At 43.5% G+C, this 23,263-nt stretch overlaps 1 long non-coding RNA gene and 1 other non-coding gene across 6 annotated transcripts in view; one reads left to right on the forward strand and one right to left on the reverse strand.

The window, feature by feature from the left end:
* LOC110256949 (uncharacterized) overlaps positions 1-23,263 on the forward strand; it is an 879,371-nt gene that overhangs the window by 236,688 nt on the left and 619,420 nt on the right. For 4 of the 5 annotated variants that reach the window (XR_014830185.1, XR_014830186.1, XR_014830187.1 and 1 more), the window contains one exon: positions 68-154. This is a non-coding gene — a long non-coding RNA (uncharacterized LOC110256949). Of the gene's footprint in view, positions 1-67; positions 155-14,972; positions 15,093-23,263 lie in introns of all 5 variants that reach the window. The other variant, XR_014830183.1, reaches the window with a different exon arrangement.
* LOC146396151 (U6 spliceosomal RNA) lies at positions 21,427-21,531 on the reverse strand. Its single transcript, XR_014830668.1, has one exon. It is a non-coding gene; the product is annotated as a U6 spliceosomal RNA (small nuclear RNA).

Below are 23,263 nucleotides of genomic sequence, written 5' to 3' on the forward strand. Positions count from 1 at the left end.
GAACAAAGTGGAACAATATTTGGACTAGTTTAACAATCTCAGATGATTTCCTCTTTTTTATCAACAGGGGCTACAGGAGAGAATGAGAAAGGAACTTTCTATGTCTCCAAGCAAAGTCGAGAAGAAACCAGAATTGTCTTGGTCCTAAGGGAAGGTGAGTCTGGCATATAATGGTGGCACTTGATCTCTGTCCTGTGAATGTTACATCATTGTACATGAGACTGGGGCATTTGCTCTCTGATAAATTTTATTGGGAATTACCATGTCACTTAGACTGGAAATAGTATAAATATTAGGCGCACAGTTCATAAGTTTGGGTTCTGAAATTACTGCAGGAAATTATAAAAATATAAGTGTAACTCTTTGTCCTACCCAGGGGCAAAAATATCTCCTGGAAAGTTGCTTCCTTTTTCCACATAGATTTGGGCCTATATCTCACAACCTCAATTATGCTCCCTTTTGAGTAGTTTTCTTTCTCTGCAGACTTCTATAAACGGAAAGTAATTGCATATGCACATACATAGGTATATATCTGCATCAGTGTAATCCATAGCTTCATTTATATCAAGGAACTCTCTCAAAAATGAGCCAAATTAACTGAGCTATTCATTAACAAAACATTTATTGAGCACCTACTATGTGTCTGATACTATATTAGGTGATGTGACGTCAAAGATAAAAAAGATATGGTTTTTACTTCCACAGTGTCTTCCATGCAAGACTTTTTAAAATGTGTAGAAAATAGTCTGATGAGAGACTTTAAATATTTATTGAAACTTCCACTTTACCTTTAATTCCTATTTTTTAAAAGTATGGATCACTGAGCTATCCAACAACTGCTTTGTCTTTTGTTAGACTTTTTCTTTAATACAGAAAAGTTAAGGGAAAAACTTTCAAAGTGCGAGACGGAGACTCGGCCACCTTGCTGCTCAGACCCCAAAGTGGGCAGCCCTTTTGGAAATGATAAATCCACTTATAATAGGAAGCAGTTTTCCTGGGATATTTTTGCCGCCGGGGAGGACACATTTGGCAGAATTCCCCCACTCTCAGTGTGCTTTTAAACTCTTTTCTGGATCGGAATACATTTAGACCTGACAATAATGCTACGAAGTATTATTTCTGTTCTCACTTTATAGATGAGAATACCGATGCACAGCCTGGATTAGTAACTTGTCCCAAGGTTACGTAGTTGGTATGTGTCAGCCAGGGTCCAAACACAGACAGCCAGGCTCCAGGATCTGTACTTTTAACCACTTCTCTATACATTTATAGTCTTAACTGAGGGGGGAGGAGAGTCCATAACAAGAAACACATCCCCTGTTTTGGAATTTTACTTCCATTCAACTGTCAGTAACTGAGAAGTCGATGTAGCCAGTCAGTGGTTTAGGCATCAGGGACTCAGAATTCTCCAGAACTTACTATGGAATAAGGGAGGTAGACATAGCTGCAGATAGCTTCGGTGAAAGGCAGCAAGCCACTAGAGCTATAAGAGGTTGAGAGACTACTCTGTCGGTACAGGAGGAAGCACAAGGGGAAGCAACTTGTCCTGATTTTGGTGTTTGGAAAATCTCACCTAGAGAGAATGGCTTGTTCTGTGTTAAATAGAACTTTCGTTGCCCCTCTTATTTGGAACGAGCAAGACTTGGTTCTTTCCTTGTTGGATAGACTTTGTTTTTTGCCTCTACTATTTGGAGCTAATGTGTCTCAACAGTCAGCAAATTCATAGATATGTGTGTGGGTTGATCTTCTATCTTCAGCATCATGGCCATCCCTTGATTCAATGAACTGAATATAAAGATGCAGCTCCGAGTCCCAGGGCACTCGTCTCACTGATGAGTAACTGTGAGCTGGTGTGTATGACTTACCCAACTGAGCTTAATCATTTTGGGGGTAGAGGGAGCACCTTTCCGCCAGTGACCTTACACCAGGCACTCAGGTACTGAAAAAACAATGTTTATGAAATGACTGAAATGCAAACAATTAACCCTGGGGATGAGGAATAAGACCCAACCACCTATTTATCATAGTGCCCTGTCCAGTACACTTTTGACCCTCTTAATGAGGAGAGAAGCTGTTCATTAAATAAATGAACCATTAAGTTGAGAACGTGAACGTCAATATAGACACAGGCCGTTAATTTGCTGGCCACTGATGCATCCGGTGCTCAGAGGACCTCAGCCCCTGCACATCCGTTACACAGCAGGTGACTGAAACATGGCTGAAAGGGACGAGGCCAACCCAGCACGCACAATATGAGAATTATCCCAAATGAGATATTCTTCCCCTTTGAAAAATGGATGCTCCTTGGCATCCAACTTTGAAACTTTCTAAGTGATTAGGCCCCTGTGTTCTCTTTTGACTGTTTTATTTCCATTTTAAAATAGATCGTACCACTTCTTGCTTGTAATGTGGCCTAATGTTGCCTTGAAGTAAGAGGGTGATAAAGAAAGGGAGAAGAAATCTTTGATCATTCGTCATACTGTGGAAAATCTGACAGGGGCTTCAATTAACAGATGGGACCCCAGAGAATTTCTCAAGCTGATCTTCCTCCCAGTGCTCTGTCTAATTGAGCCGAGGAAAACAGCCTTCGCAGGGGCCTGGACAGCTGCCGAATGAAGCCATTGCCATTTCAGTGAGGCTAAAATCTCTGTCACACTCTGGGCTTTTTTTTTTTTTTTTTTTTTTTTTTTGCATGTTGATCTTGCAGGCTGTTGAAGCAGAGTGTTCAAAGGACAATGGCATTAGTGAAAAGCACTGGACTAGAACCTGGGAGACCCAGAGTCTAGCTGCTTTGGCCATGTCCATCCAGCCTGGAGATCTTGGAGGGGCTCCTTTTTGCACCTGGGCCTCAATTTCCATGTTTGTAGCTCACCTTGATTGGAGTAAATGACCTTCGGGGTCTTTCTCAGTTCTGACATTGAGTAAGTCCTTCTTGCCTTTTCTCTAAAAAGGAGCTTAAGAGGATAGGTTTAGAAAATCCTTGCTTGGGGCATTCACAACTGTTATCCTAGAAATGGAATTTTTATAAGTGCGTTTGGCAAATAGGAAGGCAGGGTGAGAGCAGTGGGGAGCAAGGAATAGAAGGATGTCTTTGCGAAGGCATCTGGGAAAATCTTCATCTTCCTTCCCCCTCCCAGGCCTATCCATTCCCCACACAATTGCTGAAGGGATCTACCTAAAGCACTAATTTGTTAATGCATTCTTTTCTTCTGATCAAACGTGCACCAAGGGCAGGGACCACATTAGTCTTGTCCAATGGTGAGTCCCCAGCTTTATCCAAGCACAGGGCCTTGCCCAGGAGCAATGCTCCATTAATGTTTGTTGAATGAATGAAAGCATGCATGTTTAAAACTTTTCAGTGGTTAAGCATAGATTTTAGTTTCCAGATTAAAACTAAATACTTAAATTCATGAATTCCTTCATGGTTTTGTCACCCTTTTTTACAACCCTTCTGCGTATATTCTTCCCTCCAGGTATCCTATAATCTCTTCAGTTCTCTAAAGAGATCTCAGTGTTTGACATTTCTGTACCTTCGTACTTGTTATTCTTCTAGTGTTCTGGTAGTTAACTGATTCATCAAAACTCACATCATATCCCAATTACTCTGGAAATCCTCTTCTTTATCTTTCTTTCTTTCCTTTTTTTTTTTTTTTTGCTATGCCCATGGCATGCAGAAATTCTCAGGGCAGCATCAAACTTACACCACACCAGTGACCACACCAAGTCTTTAGCCACTTGGCCAACAGGGAACTCCTGAAAAGCCTTTTCTGATCTCTCGCCTCCATTACAATTTAAATGTTCCTTTGTAGGTTCCTGTGGCATCCAGTGCATGCCCGTATCTGACTATTTTCCATGTTATTCTACAGTTATTTCCATCTCTAGCACACTTTCTAGAGTATAGTAAGTGCTCATTTAATGTTTTTATAAATAAATGATTCAATGAGTTAAGCTCTCAGGACTTACTTCTGACTTAAATTATGTCTGTATTTTCTCCTTTTCTTCCACATGTGAGGTCTCAGAGTCTCAGCCTGCTTCCCTGTCTTGGGGTTCTTCCACCCTTGAAAACTTGGCTAAGGTGAAGAAGTCCATATTCTCAATTCAGTCCTTTTTTGTTTGTTGCAGTGAAAAGTCCACAGCCCCTTTTTGGTTCATGTGTTGATCACTTCATGGAAATAGACAGTAACAAAAATAACAAGCGGATTCTAGAAGCTTACGGAGTTCTAAGTGGCTTCCTCCTGCTACCCTCTCCATCCTTTCCTGTGATGATAACTGGAATCTCAGCTATGCTTTTGCCCTCTGGTTTATGCTCAGGCTTGGAGCTCCCCAATCCTTTTAATTCCTTTGACTTCATCTTCAGCTATCTTATGAACCCTCTTTCTTATGATTGAGCCTCTTGGACCTGAGGGTATGGTTGAGGCAATCTACGGTGCATAGCAAACCAACCCTGAACTTAGCAGCTAGAAATAACAAACATTTGTTATCTCATATAGTTTCTGAGGGTTATGAATCCAAACATGGCTTAGTTGTGTGGTTTTGGCTCAGTGTATCTTTTGAGCTGTCAAGCTACTGGCTGGGCTGTGGTCTCAGCTAAAAGCTTGACTGGGGGAGAGACCTCTTGGAGCTCATTCACATGATTGTTGCAAAGCCTCAGTTCTTTTTTTTTGTGTGTGTCTTTTTAGGGCTGCACCCTTGGCACATGGAAGTTCCCAGACCAGGGTTGAATCAGAGCTGCAGCTGCTGGCCTATGCTACAGCCACAGCAATACCAGATCTGAGCCATGTCTGTGACCTACAGCTTATGGCAATGCCAGATCCTTAATCCACTGAGCCAGGCCAGGGATCGAACCTGTGTCCTCATGGATACTAGTTAGATTCACTTCCACTGAACCACTATAGGAACTCTGCAAAGCCTCAGTTCCTGCCGACTCCTAGGCCGAGGTTCTCATTTCCCCACTGGCTGTGGGCTGGGGAACTCCTTAGTCTCTTGCCACGCGACGTTCTCCACAGGGCAGCTCATAACATTGTAGTTAGCATCCACAGATGGGACAAAGCATCACCTCTGCCTTGTGCTATTGGTGATACGGACCCTGTCCTGGTAGAACGTGGGAGGCGGCTACATAAAGGTATGAATGCCAGGGAGTGGGGGAGCATTGGGAGCCATCTTGGAGGCTGACTGCCTGCCACAGGCAGAATTGGGGCTTTTTTGTCTGTAATGGGAAAATAGCATTTTTGAGAACTTCCAAGCTGGATGGGGCTCCATCCAGATGGCCTCTGGTGTATTTGGGAATGATTTTCTCTATGAGTTTCTTTATTGATGCTTTGGAATTTTAATCCAAACACTTTTTACGATTTTAGATACATCATTTCAGCTGATGTAGCTTTTGACTATTTGGAAGAAAGATGAGCCTCCCATTACAATTAGGAGTGTGGAATGCAATCTTGGCCTTAAGCCATCGTATTTCCTAGGCTCCAAATGGCAAATTAAAATAAAAGTTTCTAAATTTTGCTTTATAAGCATCACATTATTTTCAGCACATTGAAGGTGGGTGTCAGGAGGGCAGAGAAGTGCCTAAGGCATGCTGAAATGATGTTTTTTTTTTTTTTTCTTTTTTTTTTTTCCCTTTTTATGAAATCACCTGCTTCGTGGTTACTTCCACCACTTATAAATTATACGTATGTATTATTCACATAAGTGCGTTTCTAATTAGTTAGGCTAGAAGTCACCAAGAAAAGATAGTCAATGCTGTTGTTCTCAGACCTTAGTAGATAAACTGACATGACAGACACGTTTTCAAGGGACTCTCTTTTGGGGTTAAAGGGTCAGAGTGTCTTGTCATGCAGTGAGTATACGAACATGCAAGGTCTCCTGGTCTGTGCAGTCCTACACTTTTCACAGCTCAGCTACTGGACAGTGGTTTTCCAGGTAACACATGTAGAATCCTGGGGACGGAGAGGGAGGGCGGGGGAGAGGCAGTGGTGGTAGAGACTGGCTCTGTACCAGGAAGTTCCCAATCCCTCCTTTCTATCCTTTCTGCAAGTGGTGTAGCTCTGCAATTTCTTTTACACTGGGTTCCACATAACCACAGTTTAATTTGAGCAAAGATTTAGCAGCTTCAAAAAGAAAGGAAGCTGCAAACCTCCAGCCTGGGAGGCAGTAATTGAAACATCGCGGAAGGACCTCTCTGACAGGTGTGACTTTTTGGGAACCAAGAGAGTGAGCAGAGAGATCAAATGGATGGTTCCTCTTTGGGGGTGCCGAATCTTGTTCTGATGATGTTGCTGCTATTCAAAATGCTGTTAACTCTTAAAATTACTCTCAGAAGGCTCAGGATATTCTTCTGAATAACACCTCAATCTTCCAAAGGAGCCTTAGGCATCCCGAAGTCATGTGGAGCTTAGCCAGGTGCAGGGTTTCTCAGTGTTGGCACCATTGACGTTTTTGGCTGGATTATTCTTTATTAGGGGGGCAGCCCTGTGCATTGTAGGGTGTTTGCGGCATCCCTGGCTTCTGCCCGCAGGATGCCAGTGGCACCTCCCTTCACTCAATAGTACAATCAAATATGTCTCCAAACACTGGCTAATGTCCATAGCAGGTCAGAATCAACTCCGGTTGAGAATGACCAAGGTGACAGTGCCATTTGAGGCCCCAAATTGAGGTTGAGTGTGAAACACTGTCCCTGCTTTTTGTGTAGTTGGTTCAGAAACTAGAGTTCCCAATGTGGCTCAGTGGGTTAGGAACCTGACATAGTGTCTGTGAGGATGCAGGTTCAATCCCTGACCTCACTCACTGGGTTAAGGATCCAGCCTTGCCACAAGCTGAGGTGTAGGTCGAAGATGTGGCTGGGGTCTGGCATTGCTGTGGCTGGGGTGCAGGCTGGCAGCTGAAGCTCTGATTCGATGCCTAGCCTGGGAACTGCCATACCACGGATGCAGCTGTTAAAAAAAAAAAAAAAAGAAAGAAAGAAAAGAAAAGAAAAAAGAAACTGACTTTGAAGGCATTCTCCAAAAAGAAGTGCCAAAATAATTGGAATAAAGTTTTGGCAGTGATGGAAGAAGTGTTTCATCCCCCAACATCTTGGAAGACAGCAGACTCCTTTGGTTGTAGCAGTTCTGGTATGTTTGTTATAAACCAGGCCTGATTGATTACAGATTTGTCTTATTCCGAATACAGGTGTCTTTCTCACCCAAGAAGAAACATGAAATAGAAAAAAAAAAGTGTAGTGCTAACTGCCTGGTAGTGCTTTTAGTGAAAGTTGGGAGGGAAAAGTGGGGGATAAACTTGGTTTTTGTTTTTTCTTTTTAGGGGCACACCTGTGGCACATGGACGTTCCCAGGCTAGGGGTCAAATCTGAGCTACAGCTGCCAGCCTATGCCACAGCCATGGCAATGCAAGATCTGAGTTGCATCTGTGACCTACATCACAGCTTGTGGTAAGGTTGGACTCTTAACCCACTGAGTGAGGCCAGGGATCGAACCTGTATCCTCACAGACACTATGGGAGACTCTTAACCCACTTAGCCACAACAGGAACTCCAGAAACTTGGGTTTGAAGTCAGGCATTAAAGATTCAAGCAAAGGTTTATGATGGAGCCGAGATTCCTACCTTGGTTTCTCATTTTTCCTAGATATCAATGCAAACGCTTATTATCAGTTGATCATAAAACAAATATTTTTGGCTTACCTGATGCTTTAAAGAAATTTGCATTTCCCCTCCTGCCCATCTCCAGGCACTGTAAGAGCAACAAAAACAATAACAAAAGAAAACCTTTCTTTGAAAAGAATTTGTCCCTAATCGATTGCAGCTGTAACAGCCAGCACCACCCATGAAAGAGCCTGGGCTTTGGCTCTGTCCATATGGAGAGGCCACGTGCTGACCTGTGATCAGTCACCTTGGGGGCACTGCGGGTCGAGGGGCATCTGTTTGAAATTTCCTGTCACAACAGTGCCCTTTGCAGAAATGGCCAGGGAGCAAACAAAGATGGTTATGGGCTTTCTTCATCAGATGCCTCCTCTGATGGTTTTTGCAGAGGGTTGGTAGGAAAGGAGGTGATTGCAGGAGCCCAAATACCATATGCCTCTGGGGCTGGGCTGTCCTTGGAGCGGAGGCCCGTGTTTCCTCCCTGGGACCAAAGGCAAGAGCAGAAACACCAATAGAAAAATGCAGGTTCAGAGACCTACTGGAACCGCAGTTGCACTGGGGAGACAAATACATGGACAGAAATGTAGAATCTGTATAGGTCGGGGTGCCTCCAGTGAGAAGGGCTATGCAAATGTCTAGAAGAATAAACTGAATTTATTTTCAGGCTACTTTTGTTATGAGCTGATGTCAAAAGATGGGTTGATAGGAGTTCCCATTGTGGCTCAGCAGAAATGAGTCTGACTAGTATCCATGAAGACGCAGGTTCGATCCCTGACCTTGCTCAGTGGGTTAAAGATCTGGCATTGCTATGAGCTGTGGTGTAGGTCACAGATGTGGCTCGGGCCCCCTGTTTCTGTGGTTGTGGTGTAGGCCGGCAGCTCTAGCTCCGATTCAACCCCTAGCCTGGGAACCTCCATATGCTGCTGGTGGGGCCCTAAGAAGACAAAAAAAAAAAAAAAAAAGATGGGTTGATAATGATGGAAACAGGTTTGCCTGATAGGAAACAGAATGAGACAACCTGTGGATGTAACCAGAGCTTGGCACCTAATACATGGTGGATAAGGTGATAAAAATACTGATCTTCATTATCATTAATTGCACAAGGGCTATTACATATCCCTAGATGGATTGAAAGTAAAGGAGGAAACCAAGGTAAAGATGGAGATCATTTAGGCTTTCAGGGTAAATGTGGCTTCAGTTACCCAGCTCGTGTATTAGTTTCTTGTGGCTGCTGTAACAAAACACCACCAACTGAGTGGCTTAGAACAACAGAAATTTATTCTCTCTATTCCGGAGGCCAGAAGTCAAAAATCAAGGTTGTCAGCACACGCTGCGCTCCCTCCCACTTGCCCCCAGAGCAGATCCTGTACAACAGGCTGTGTCCTCAAGGGTGGAACAGAAGCTTGTTGGAGGTAGCGAAGGCTGGAGCTGGGGCGCTGATTTGGGGCAAGGTGTCCTGACAATAGCATTGTCTTGTAGTTATTGAGACTTAACACATTCTTCCCTGTGAAAGAGAAGGGGTGGATGAGAAGCTCTGAGTGGAGACGACCAGGCTTGGTCACAGACCACAGATGGGGACTAAAGGCCAGGGGGGGCCTGGCGATGACTGATTTCTTTTTTGAGAGACCAGTGATGTGACTGACAGATGTGAAGAAGCTGGGAAGGTAACCCATACTGGGAAGGCAGCTGGTGAATTTGCTTTTAGAAAGTGGATCCTGGGAGTTCCCACTGTGGCACAGCGGAAACGAACCCAACTAACATCCATGAGGATTCAGTTCGATCGCTGGCCTCACTCAGTGGGTTGGGGATCTGGCATTGCCGTGAGCTGTGGTGTAGGTCCACAGCTGTCCCCTGGCTTGGGAACAACCATAGGCCTCACCTGTGGCCCTAAAATACATACATGCATAAAAATAAAAAGTGGATCCTGGCTTCATTCAGTTGTGGAAAGCGCCTCTAGAGTCACCATGACTTAATACCATCAAGGCCAATTTTACATGTGGCTTTACTATTAAATCGTGTGTGTGTGTGTGTGTGGGTGTGTGTGTGTGTGTGGGTGTGTGTGGGTGTGTGGGTGTGGGTGGGTGATGTGTCAGAGTTTCACATCATAAGCTCCTCGAAGCCTCTGTTTCAGATGGGTCTGCAGAGCAAGTTCTCCCAGCCATTTAGAGTGATGTGTGGAGCTCCGAATGATTGATTATTTTCAAAGCTAGGAAAATATACAACTTCTTATGCTTGGTCAATAATTACTGAATAATAAACTCCACCAAAGAACTTCTGTAATTTTTCAGGGACCAAATGTTTTACTTCTCAAATATCTGCTTTTCTCAGTCATTGACTGCTATTCAACCATTTAACTAGTTAATATGAGCACCCAAGATAAATAAATGGAGACCTTTTAACCCGTAGAATTCAAGTGACAGCTTGGACTAAACCATCAGTCTTCTACCAAAAGAAAACACAAAAACGACCCTTAACGAGGTTAGACACAGACATGTTTTGAGGGTCAAGTAATTTATTTTCTTGAGGGAGAGGAAGGGTAAAGAATTAAATTTTATTAATTATATGTATAATTTTCAGTCCCATTCGCAATACTGAAGAAGTGCATAGAGACTCAAATTATTATAAATTACAGAAGAGATGTAGACATTATGCGTTTTTTGAATTCAAGTTTTTTTCTCTCTATGTCCTGGGTCTTTGTGTTCTGTCACAAAAAATGCTTTTTCTCTACAATGATTTTGTACAATTTCACTATTTCTGATCAGATGTAAACACCTAAAAATAGTGGTTTTTTTTTTTTTTGGTTCTCTTCGCATAATTTGGAAACCCTGTCTCATGAATTTATGATTTGCACAGTCCAAGAAAATGAATATAGCCCTGTGGAGGTTCAGTTTTGCAAACTACAAACGCGCTGTCCCGCCCACGTGTACACACACATGCACATGCACGGTGGTATCGTATCGGAAAGAGAAAACTCTGGCAGGAAGGCGGAAGAGTAGAAGCAGAACAAAAACAGGCAAGCTGAAGAAAGCTCCCCGAGGCAGCTCGCCTCATCAGTGAGACGCTTTCTTGTCATTTCCTCAGTTCGGTATTGAATGGCTCCACTGTTCTCATGAGCTTGTGTACTGACTGATTTAATAGACACTTTCGGTTGGAAATATTTGTCCCCCCCATCGTGCACACTTCCTCTCTCTCTGCCTCAGCGTCCCCCTTTTCCCAAAGCGAGTCATTAGAAACGTGGGGTGTCCACACTTGGTTGAAGTCAGTCTTGAAGAGCTCTTCATCCTGAAAGGAGATGCATTTCCAGGTGGGGAAGAGGAGGGAGGGGGTGACATGAGGGGGTGTGCCTGGCTCCAGTTTGCTCCCTGGCATTACCTCAGAAGAGAGTATGTTCCAGAAGAGCCCAGCGAAGGGGCAGGCCCGCGATTGCTCGAAGTGTTACGACATTACTAGAGGAGTTCCCATCGTGGCTCAGCAGTTAACGAACCCCACTAGCATCCATGAGGATGCGGGTTCATTCCCTGGCCTTGCTCAGTGGGTTAAGGACCTGGTGTTGCTGTGAGCTGTGGTGTAGGTTGCAGATGCGGCTGGGATCTGGTGTTGCTGTGGCTGTGGCATAGGCTGGCAGCTACAGCTCCTATTTAACCCCTCACCTGGGAACTTCCATATGCCGCAGGTGCAGCCCTAAAAAAGACACCAAAAAAAAAAAAAAAAAAAAAAAAAGGCATTGCTGGAAAAATGGGAAATAGGATCCCAATTAATTCAGGTCATCACAAGGAACTGGAGAAGTAGACAGCGCCCCCAAATGGAACTTGGGGAAATAAAATATCTCTTTCCAGTGCTTCCTCTATCTCCACAAACTAGATGCTAAACTTCAAGACTGTCAGTTTGAGGTGGCTGCAGACTGTGGGCTGCCTGTTGAGCCCACATGTCCGGGTACCACTCTGGCCACTTGCTCTCTGACCACTGCCTGTCTTGGCCCAGCAGCCCAAGTGTGTCTGGAGAGGAGACGTGGCAGGGAAGCACTCTTTTTTTTTTTTTGGCTGCACCTGCAGCACGTGAAAGTTCCCAGGCCAGGGATTGAACCCATGTCATAGCAGCGACAGCACCAGGACCTTAACCCACTGAGCTACCAGGGAACTTCCAACCTGGACTCTTGGTCCTAGCCCCCACCTCCCAGAAATGTCAATCCAGTCTTTTAAAATTATTTCCCCATTAGATAGCAATGGCTGATACCATTATTTTCCCAAATCTGTTTCGTTGTTTCTGCCTATAATAACTGGCCATCATTTCCAGCTGTTCTATGTCCTATGTTCACGATCCTTGCCTCACCCCAGCTTCTCTCACCTGTCTCTCGTACCTCCATCCTTCCATCCTCCAGCCCAGCCCTCCCAATCTCTCCCTCCTCGCAGCACCCACACTGCCCTGCATCACCAGCTTCCACCGATGCCCCGCTTGTGCCGAGGATGAGCTCAGCTGTGGAATGGAGCTTGGCTGACAGACTTTAATCAGGGTTGCGTTTTAAAAGAATCCTACCCAGACTTTGATAAGAAGTTGCTAAAGTAAAAGTGTGAGTTGTAAATTTTTATCTCTATGGCTGTTGAACTCTATGGAATTTTATATAAACAATAAACAAATATTTCCATTGTAAAAGAAATTTAGAGGAATTCCTGTTGTGGCACAGCGAAAATGAATTTGATTAGTATCCATGAGGATGTAGGGTCGATCCCTGGCCTTGCTTAGTGGGTTGGGGATATGGCGTTGCCGTGAGCTGCGGTGTAGGTCTCAGATGCAGCTTGGATCCTGGGTTCCTATGGCTGTGGCGTAGGACAGCAAGCTGTAGCTCTGATTGGACCCCTAGCCCGGGAACTTCCAGATGTCACGGGTGCAGCCCTAAAAAGGAAAAAAAAAAAAAAAGAAATTTAGAAATAGTCTGAAATTGCTCACAGTAAGAACAAAAAGATGGACTGTGTGTGATTATAGGACCCCTAGTAATTCCAGGTCTGTTCGACCTGCTTTGGAAAATGTGAAAGGGCCTGTGATCCACTGAGTGACATGGGTGTCTCTGTTCCAGACGTCCACCTCTCAGCTTCAAATTAGGTCTCAAAGCAAGTGTCACGTCCTAGATCAGAGTGATTTAAAGATGTAAATGATCAGAACTCTCCCCCAAATGTTATGTGATAATCAGCTTCCGGGTTCGCCCGAGTTTGTACATTTAAACATTCCTGGAAAATTCTTGCAGGTGTGTAGCAGACCCATGAATGGGGAGGAGTCAATCATTATTGAGCTATTATGACTCAGGAGTTTTATGTATATTATTTTGTGTCATCTTTATCAAAAGTCTATGTATATGAACAAATATTAGGATTAGTGCTAAACTGCTATAGCAAATAACCCCCAAATTTAAGTGGCTTAACACAATAGATTATTTTTCCCTTGCAAGAACAGTCCAGTTTGGTTCCAGGACAATGGTATTAAAGATGGGAAGGAGTGAAAGGGGTGAGACCTCTGCTCCAGGCAGAGACTCGGGACCCAGGCTGATGGAAGCCCGCCTTTTACCACATAGGGCTTCCTAGTTCTCCCCTACTGCCAACATCCATTCCAGAGGGAGGACGTGAACAGAGCAGGAAGAAGGGTGTGGGTTATTTTTTTCTGCATCTGGCCTAGAAGTTATGTGTTATCATTCATGTACCCATTTCATTGACCAAGACCGAGTCTCAGGACATCCTTTACTTCCAGACTGGCTGGTACGTGTAGCTTAGCTGAGCGCCTGGGGAGTAGAGAAAACGGAACATTGGAGGACTAGCTGTGATCTTTGTCACAGGCACCAAGTGGTAGAAATGATTATTCCCATTTTTAGGTGAGGAAGCTTTAACTTATCCAGAGAACTCAGCTAGTAAGTGACTGAGAAAGGATTTGGGGGTGCAGGGAATCTTGATACCTCCACAAATTCCTGACCGAAGCATTACAGTACTTAGAATTGCCATTCATTGAGCTTCCTCTTCACGAGGATACTAAGATGCAGATTTTATCACCCCACAGGTGCCAGGCCAGGTAATTGAGGCTCAGAGCTGTTCCGTTAACATGTCCAGCTAGAGCGAGGTAGAACTGTGATGCAGAATCCTTTTTCCAGACTCTACAGCCTGTCTCTGGATACACACCTAGAATACTTCCTAGCCTGCCCCCTTTAGGGACTCAGCCCTGGATTCGAAACGGCAGCCTGATGGAGGCCGGGGGGAGGGTTGAATCAACTAATTTACCGTGAACCTTCCTTGAGTACATTTTGCCCTCTATTAGGCATGACTTTGGTCTATTCCTGCTGTTTTAAAAATCAATTTTCCGGAGTTCCCGTCGTGGCGCAGTGGTTAACAAATCCGACTAGGAACCATGAGGTTGCGGGTTCGGTCCCTGCCCTTGCTCAGTGGGTTAACAATCTGGCGTTGCCGTGAGCTGTGGTGTAGGTTGCAGACGCGGCTCGGATCCCGCGTTGCTGTGGCTCTGGCGTAGGCCAGTGGCTACAGCTCCGATTCCACCTCTAGCCTGGGAACCTCCATATGCCGCGGGAGCGGCCCAAAGAAATGGCAAAAAGACAAAAAAAAAAAAAAAAAAAAATCAATTTTCCCACCTATTCATGCAGCTTTGATTGGAAGTCTAAATGGCAAAAAGGCCTTGGCATGGAATACTATTTACACTATGACTTTCCCCCCATATTCACAGACATTATTCTGCAAAAGAAGAGGGGATGGGGATTATGCTCATAAACACATGTTTATTGAGTACCTGGTGACAGAGGAACTCGAGATGCTGGGAAATGGGGAAATACACTCTGGGGTCCCATCCTCCTTGGGCTTATAGATGAGTTGGGGAGATGGAAACTGGCTATATAAAAAGATAAATGACCACAGAGCCACAGGACCAGTGCCAATAATACATGCCATTGGATAGCTGGGAGATGGCTTTTGAGCAGTGGCAGATGTGCTGGCCTCAGTCCTGGGTGATTTTGTAGGTTATCGCGTTAATCCTACAGGAATTCAATGGTAGGTGTAATCACTGGGGACTGGGATGGTCAGAAAAGTCTTGAGTGAGGAGGTAAGGCTTGAGCTGGGTTGAATTATATGGTGATATTTCTCAACAGTAATGAAAGCTGGCTGAGCTGAAACTCAGAGCATAATTCTTCACTGGCTGGCTGCTTTAGATAGTAATAGCTTCAGTGCCCTTCAGAATGGAATTTTTCTGAGCCTGTGAAGATGTGTGAGGTGTGCCTGGCAGGTGAACATTCTTCCATTTGCCTTCCACCCATGGTTTTAATTAAAATACACTGTTCTTCTCTTGGGTAGCTCTTTGGAGCCTCCAGAAGTTCTGGAACATCACTGCAGTGGCTGAAATTAAGCAGAGGGGGATCCTGTCTCCCATCTCCCACCCAGTTTTACTCAGCAATAATGAACATACATCACTGTGTAAGTTAAAGGCATACAGCATGATGACTTGCTTTACATGTGTTGTGAAATGATTACCACAATAGATCCAGCCAACTTTCATCTTCCCATATAGATGCAAGAAGAAAAAAAGAAAGAAAAAAGGAAAATATTTTTTCCTTGTGATTAGAACTCTTAGGATGAACTCTCTCTTTCTTTAAAATAATTTTTATTTTTTCCATTATAGTTCTGTCAATTTTCTACTGTACAGCAAAGTGACACAATCACACACACACACACACACACACACACACACACACACACACACACACACATTCTTTTTCTCACATTGTCCTCCATCAGGCTCCATCACAAGTGACTAGATAGAGTTCCCTGTGCTATACAGCAGGATGTCATTGCTTATCCATTCCAAAGACAATAGTTTGCGCCTATTAACCCCAGATTTCCAGTCCATCCCACTCCCTCCCCCTCCCCCTCGGCAACCACAAGTCTCTTCTCCAAGTCCATGAGTTTATTTTCTTTTCTGTGGGAAGTTTCGTTTGTGCTGTGCATTAGATTCCAGATATAAGTGATATCATATGGTATTTGTCTTTCCCTTTCTGACTTAATTCACTTAGTGAGGATGGACTCTCTTGACTTGCTTATGTATCATACAGCAGTATTAGCAGTAATCATCCTGTTTTGCATTGCACCCCTAGTATTTATTTGTCTTGTGACTGGAAGTTTGGACCTTTTTAATCACCTTTCTCCAATTCCCCTTCCCCCACTACCTGACTTTGCTAACTACAAGTCTGACTTCTTTTTCTCTGAGTTTGATTTGTTCTTTGTTTTAAATTCCACGTATCAGTGAGATCATATGTATTTGTCTTTCTCTGTCTGACTTATTTCACTTAACACAATACCTTCAGGGTCCATCCATATTGTTGCAAATAGTGGGATTTCTTTGCTTTTATGGCTAAATAATATTCCATTGTGAATATTTACATACACACACCACAATTTCTTTACCTATTCATCCATCTATGGACACTTAAATTGTTTCTGTGTCTTGGATATTGTAAATAATACTGCTGTAAACATGGAAGTTCATGATATAATTTTGAGTTTGTGTTTTCTTTTCCTTTGGACATATTCCCAGAAGTGCAATTCCTGGGTCACATGGTAGTTGTAGTTTTAGTTTTTTGAGCACCTTCCATACATTTTTCCTTAGTGGTTGTACCACTTTACACTTCTACCAACAGTGTACAAAGTCTCCTTTTTCTTCATGTCCATGCCAGCAGTTGTTATCCCTGTCTTTTTGGTGATGGCCATTCCAACAGACGTGAGATGATACCTCATTTGGTTTTAATTTGTACTTTCCTGATAATTAATGACGTCAAGCATTTTTTTTTCTTGTGCTTGTTAGCCTTTCATATATTTTCTTTGAAGACATCGCTATTCTGGTCCTTAGCCCATTTTTATTTATTTATTTAAACATTTTTTTTTCTGAAGGAAATTATGGATAATTTTTATTTTCAGTAAATCTTTTTTTTTGACTTCGAAAGTAACAATTTATTTATTTTTTTAAATTGTTATTTCCCCAACACATTTTTTTTTTTTTTTTTTTTTTTTTACTTTACGGCATGGTGACCCAGTTACACGTATATGTACACATTCTATTTTCTCACATTATTCTGCTCCATCATAAGTGACTAGACAGAGTTCCCAGTGCTACACAGCAGGATCTCATTGCTAATCCATTTCAAAGGCAATAGTTTGCCTTTGTTAACTCCAAGCTCCTAATCCACCCCACTCCCTCCCCCTCCTCCTTGCCTTAGCCCATTTGTTGTTTTTTTTTTTTTTAAGTAAAGGTGGGAACCTGGGGACTCAAGGTCTCAGGGACTAAGAGCGCCTCCTCAAGAAACCACACTGCTTTTATTGTGTTCTTTTTTTTTTTTTTTTTTGCCTTAGCCCATTTTTATTTATTAATTAATTAATTTATTTTTTTGTCTTTTTTTTTTGCTATTTCTTGGGCCGCTCCAGCGGCACATGGAGGTTCCCAGGCTAGAGGTGGAATCGGAGCTGTAGCCACCGGCCTACGCCAGAGCCATAGCAACTCGGGATCCGAGCCGCGTCTGCAATCTACACCACAGCTCACGGCAACGCCGGATCGTTAACCCACTGAGCAAGGGCAGGGACCAAACCTGCAACCTCATGGTTCCTAGTCGGATTCCTTAACCACTGCACCATGACGGGAACTCCCCTTAGCCCATTTTTAAATTAGGTTGCTTCTTGTTTTGCTACTGCGTTGTGTGAGTTCTTTGTATATTTTGGCTATGAACCCCTTACTAGATATAGGGCTTGCAAATATTTTTTTTCAGTTCCATAGGTTGTCTTTTCACTTTGTTGATGTGAAATATCTTTAAATCCTGTTTCATGTCAATGGTGGCGGGGGGAGGCAAGGAGAGAGCAGGGTCTGGCTGAAGTGTAAATTTTCCCCAGAAGAATTCTTCTCATTTCTGAGTCCTTTCTCTGATGTTATTTCTGCCACTTACATAAAATTCAGTTGGGTTTATGGCAGGAGGCTCCCAGATTTACACTCTTCCTCTAGGAGTTAGGAAATGACAATGCACATAGCTAAATAACACTTATTGAGAGCTTACTATGGGTTTAAACTCTCCATGTAGATTATTTTATTTAATCCTTACAACAATGCAGATCCATTTTACAGATGAGAAAACTGAGGCTTAGGTTAAACAAGTTGCTCAAGACCACACAGCTAGTAAGAGGTATACAGAGGGATTGGAGCCCTTGGCCTTCTCTTTTTAAACTTTAAAAAAAGTAACAGCTTTATTAAGATATAATTCACGGAGTTCCCGTTGTGGTGCAGTGGTTAACGAATCCGACTAGGAACCATGAGGTTGCGGGTTCGGTCCTTGCCCTTGCTCAGTGGGTTAACGATCCGGCGTTGCCGTGAGCTGTGGTGTAGGTTGCAGACGCGGCTCGGATCCCGCGTTGCTGTGGCTCTGGCGTAGGCCAGTGGCTACAGCTCCGATTCAACCCCTAGCCTGGGAACCTTCATATGCCGCGGGAGCGGCCCAAGAAATAGCAACAACAACAACAACAACAAAAAGACAAAAAAAAAAAAAAAAAAAAAACGATATAATTCACATACCTTGTATCTCACTCATTCGAAGTGTACAATTCAGTGGTTTTAGTTTATTCATTTGTGTAACTGTCACTATAACTGATTGTAGAATATTTTTATCTCTCAACATAGAAACCTTATATCCTGTTTCTCCCCAACCCCTTCCTCTCTCTCAGCCCTAGGCAACTTCTCATCAACTTTCTGTCTTTATAAATTTGCCTTTATAAATTTTCATAAATGGGATTATATATTGTGAAGTCTTTTTGGCCGGCTTCTTTCAGGTAGCATTAATGTTTTCAGGTTCACCCATGTGGTAATATGTGTCAGTACTTCATTCCTTTTCATGGCCGAATAATATTCTGTTGTATGGATATACCATATTTTATTTTTTGATTCATGAATTGGTGGACATTTGGGTTGTTTCCATATTTTGACTGTTGTGAATAATGCTGCTATGCAGGTTTTTGTGTTGGCATACGGCATAGCTAGGAGGGGAACTGCTGGATCATAGGGCAACCCTATGGTTAACCTTTTGAGGAACTGCTAGACCATTTTCCAAAGTGATCCACCATTTTACATTTCTACCAGCATAACACCTTCAGTGTTAACCACTAACAAGAATTTATACCTTAGTCACTTATTTGCCCTAAAAAATGTACATACAACTCAGTAAAGCGCTAATAAAGCCAATTAGAAACTAGAGAATTAAAGCTGAACTCTGGGTTTGGATGCTTCCAGTGCTTTTTGATTTGAAGACATCAATTGAGCCAAGTGCTGAAGAGGTAAATGATGAGAACTGCCATATTTGTATTTCCCTTTATTCCCTGAGGCATTAGGGGGATTTTCTGTTTATTTCTAAGACTGAGTGGTTTCTAGCAATACAGGTGCATGTGCTGTAATAGCACAGCATTGTCCGTTATTCTGAAAAACCATTGATATTTGCTGAAAGACAGCACACAAAAGGAGACATGCTTAATATCTATGCATATATCATGCTGGTCTCTTGAAAAGTTGTGTGCATACTCTGGGCATCAAGTTCACTGCCACTTGATTATAAGTGACATAAACCTCAAGGCTATTTTTTTTTTTAAATGAAGTAGAAAAAAAAGATAAATATGGAAAGTAATTCTTTTTTTCCCTTCCCCTTGCAACAGATTTTTGAAAGGGGCTCCAAAGATGATTTTCAACAAGGTATATATGTGGATGAGTCTTGAGGCTTACAATCTGGGAATGGAAGAGCATTTGTTGAGTGCTTAACTCTGAGTGCCCTGGGCGGGTATGAGAAGAACATAAGCCCATAAGCTATAGTCTCTGCCCTCTGAGAGTTTGTATCCTGTGTTATTAAAGAATAACTCAATGCTAAACTGTGACCGTAAGTGCTGCAGGAGTGGAGAGGAAGGGGAGGTGGCATGTGTTGGAGCAGAGGCTGAGAAAACTTAGGCGGGAAGTGGAAACAGCCTAGAAGGAAGCCAAGCCAGGATTTAGTTAAACGGGAAGAAATGGTGTGGCTTTTCCAGGGGGAGGCAGTTCTCTGACCCCTGCCAAGCTCTCCTTTTGGCAAAGAGAGAGAAGGCCCCTAGCTTGGAGCCCCAGGCAGGTGATGTCTCTGGCTAGAATTTTTCTTATTTTTATTTTATTTAATTTTTTTATTTTTTGGCCACCCTGCAACATATGGAGTTCCTGGGCCGGGGATCAGATCCGAGTCACAGTCTTGACCTATACCGCAGCTGCGGCAATGCTGAATCTTTAACTCACGGTACTGGGCCAGGGATGGAACCTGCGTCCCAGCGCTCCCAAGACGCCTGCTCTTCCTGTTGTGTCACAGCAGGAACTCCTATTTTTTTAAACTTAAAAGTATAGTTGATTTACAATGTTCTGTCAATTTCTGCTGTATAGCAAAGTGACCCATTCATACATCTATGTGTGTATACATACATATATTATATGTATATAATATATAATTAAACTTAAAAGTATAGTTGATTTACAATGGTCTGTCAATTTCTGCTGTATAGCAAAGTGACTCATTCATACATATATGTGTGTATACATACATATATGCATACATATATGTATACACACATACATTCTTTCTTGCATATTAAAAATACACTGTTCAACTGAGACTCAACTTGATTCAAGTGAAGTTTGAAAGGAGAACTGAAGGGGGTTGTAATTTAAAGTATAATTTAAAATCCACCCTACCTCCTGCTGTCTCTGACCCACCAGTGGGGCCGTTCTTTGGTGCAGGATGCCTTCACTTTGGTTAAGGCTGTGCTCCACTGCCTGCTGCCCCAGGCTGTGTTCTCACTCTTGCCCCTTCTCCCCCTGTGGCTGTGTCTATTGGTGCTATGCAGAGATGCCAGACTCTGCCACAATGGATGTGGCAGTGGTGGCCCCGTCCCAGCTAAAAGCATGAATGTAGAGGCAGATTGCTCTTCTCCTTTCTTTCCCTGAGGGGGGCCATCATGCACCAAAGCAATGAAATGTACACAGGCGAGAGGTCTCGAATCATCCCTCCGCTGGAACATCTAATATGTCTCCTGCTACCCATAAATAAAACAAAGCACAAATCCTTTTGTCCAGCATTTAAGGCCCTCTACTGCCCGATCTCAACATTCTTTTCACAGAATCAAAGTCCTTGCGAATTAGGAAGGATTTAGAGTCTTTCCATCCTGATGGCGTCTCTAGCCAGCCCTCTAGGACTCCAGCACCAACTTGAGATCGTGGCGCTCAGCCTTGCTGCCCTTTAGAACTTTGAAAACTCCCAAAGCCTGGTGCACCCAAGACCCAGTGAATCAGAACCTCTGAAGGTGAAACCAAAGCATCACTTGTTTTAAAAACTCAAGCCAGGTGTTCCTATCACGGTTCAGTGGTAATGAACCCAACTAGGATCCATGAAGATGGGGGGTTCGATCCCTGGCCTCACTCAGTGAGTTAAGGATCTGGCATTGCCTCGAGCTCTGGTGTAGGTTGTGGATGTGGCTTGGATTCCACATTGCTATGGGTGTGGTGTAGGCCAGCAGCTGTAGCTCCCATTTGACCCCTAGCCTGGGAACCTCCATATGCCTCAGGTGTGGCCATTAAACAACAACAACAACAAAACTAAAGCGATTCCAGTGTGCAGCCAAGAGAACCACTGCTCTTGGGTCACACCTCCTACCCATGGAAACGTGGTCTCTGGGGATGGCATTCTGGAAACTGTATTTTCAATAGATACACAGGAGGTTGTAATGTGAATGCTTCACAAACTTGCGTGTCATCCTTGCACAGGGGCTGTGCTAATCTTCTCTGTAGCATTCCAGTTTTAGTATATGTTCTTCTGAAGTGAGCTCTCCAGCTAGAATGTAGAAAATCATCCCTCCTTATCTAAATCCACCGGGTCCCTTAGTTTCAGTGAGTTCAGACAAGGAGGGTTGGGCACTTACAGTACTGATTCAAAGTTTGCTTCTTCTTTTTTTTTTTTTTTTTTTTTTTTTTTTGCCACACCCATGGCATGCAGAAGTTTCCAGGTTGGGGATCAAACCTGTGCCATGGCAGCGACCTGAGCCGCTTCAGTGACAGCATAGGATCCTTAAGTGCTAGGTCACCAGGGAACTCCTAAAGTTTGCTTCTTGAATACATTTGAGTAAAAACATGAGTTGATTTAAGGAGAAATGTTAACAATAGCACTACAGGAGTTCCCGCTGTGACTCACTGGGATCGGCAGTATATTGGGAGCACTGGATGCAGGTTCTATCCCCGGCCCAGCACAGTGGATTAAAGACTCAATATTGCCACACCTGTGGCCTAAGTCTCAACTGCAGTTCGGGTCTGATCCTTGGCCTGGGAACTCCATATGGCTGTGGGGTGGCCAAAAAAAGTGAAAAAAAAAAAAAAATGTATAGGTGGAAAGGGGAGGCAGAAAGGAAATGAAGTTGTGAAAAATTATACAAATCAATGACCTCCAGGAAATACTGGGAGGTTCATTTCAGAACCTGGGCTGGTTGGAGAAAGCCCCAATCCGGTTTGTAGAGAGGGCTGGTCTCCTCATGTCTCGAGCCTGTAACTGTTGAGGACTCCACTGGGAAATCTTTCAAGTTCTTTCCAGTTCTGCACCTCTGTCTTTCCATGACAGTCCACTCCCCAGGAGAGCGATCAGGCCTGGTGATCCACCAGTGGCCATGGCCCTAGTCTGTGTCCTGCTGGTGCTGAGAGCTGGGGCGGGGGAGGGGGGGGCAGCTCCCTGGCGTGAACCCTGGCCTCATTCCTGTGAGATGACCAGCTCCAGATTTCCTTGGAAATTGCAGGGCAAGAACATTTTAAGAAACACAGGTGTTGCCAGCTAAAACATCACAATCTTTCAAGAGGAAAAGAACCAAATCTAAAACAAACAAAAGAAAACAAAAGAATGAAAACAAGCCAGGGAGTTCCCGTTGTGGTGCAGTGGAAATTAATCTGACTAATATCCATGAGGACATGGGTTCGATCCCTGGCCTCCCTCAGTGGGTTGGGGATCTGGCCTTGCCATGAGCTGTGGAGTAGGCTGGAAGCTGCGGCTCTGATTTGACCCCTAGCCTAGGAACTTCCATATGCTGCAGGTTTGGTCTTAAAAAGCAAAGAAAAAGAAAAAAAAGAAAACAAACCAAGTAGGCTTATAATTAATGACTGAATTTCCCTCCATTTTCAATTTTTGGAGGGATGAGTGTGTTTCTTGTCTTTTCCTAAAAATGTTTTCTCAGGTAACAGATGATGAATCCTATTTCAAATTTTTTTTTTCCCCACTATATTGGACGGTTATGGAAAAAGATCCCTCCAGTTCCCCCTCACTATCGACCCCCCCATCATTGTGTGCCAACAGATACTGTTCCATAGATCATTTGAAAGCAGTTTTGCATTTCCTTTAAGTTTATGGTTCTTAAATATTAGCATATGTAAGACTTACTCAGGGAGCTTACTGAACCTGCAGGGCTCTGGGCTCCAGCCTCAGCAATCTGACGGAGCAGGCATGGGTTAGGGCTCAGGAGCAAAAACCTTTCACAAGTCTCCCCGATGATTTTGCTGCTGATGGTCCACAGACCACCCA

Source organism: Sus scrofa, chromosome 15 (genome assembly GCF_054392235.1).
Source record: "Sus scrofa isolate SSC_HxYL_T2T_F1_AM1 chromosome 15, Sscrofa_HxYL_maternal_Yorkshire_Landrace_v2.0, whole genome shotgun sequence".
In the NCBI taxonomy this organism is placed as follows: domain Eukaryota; kingdom Metazoa; phylum Chordata; class Mammalia; order Artiodactyla; family Suidae; genus Sus; species Sus scrofa.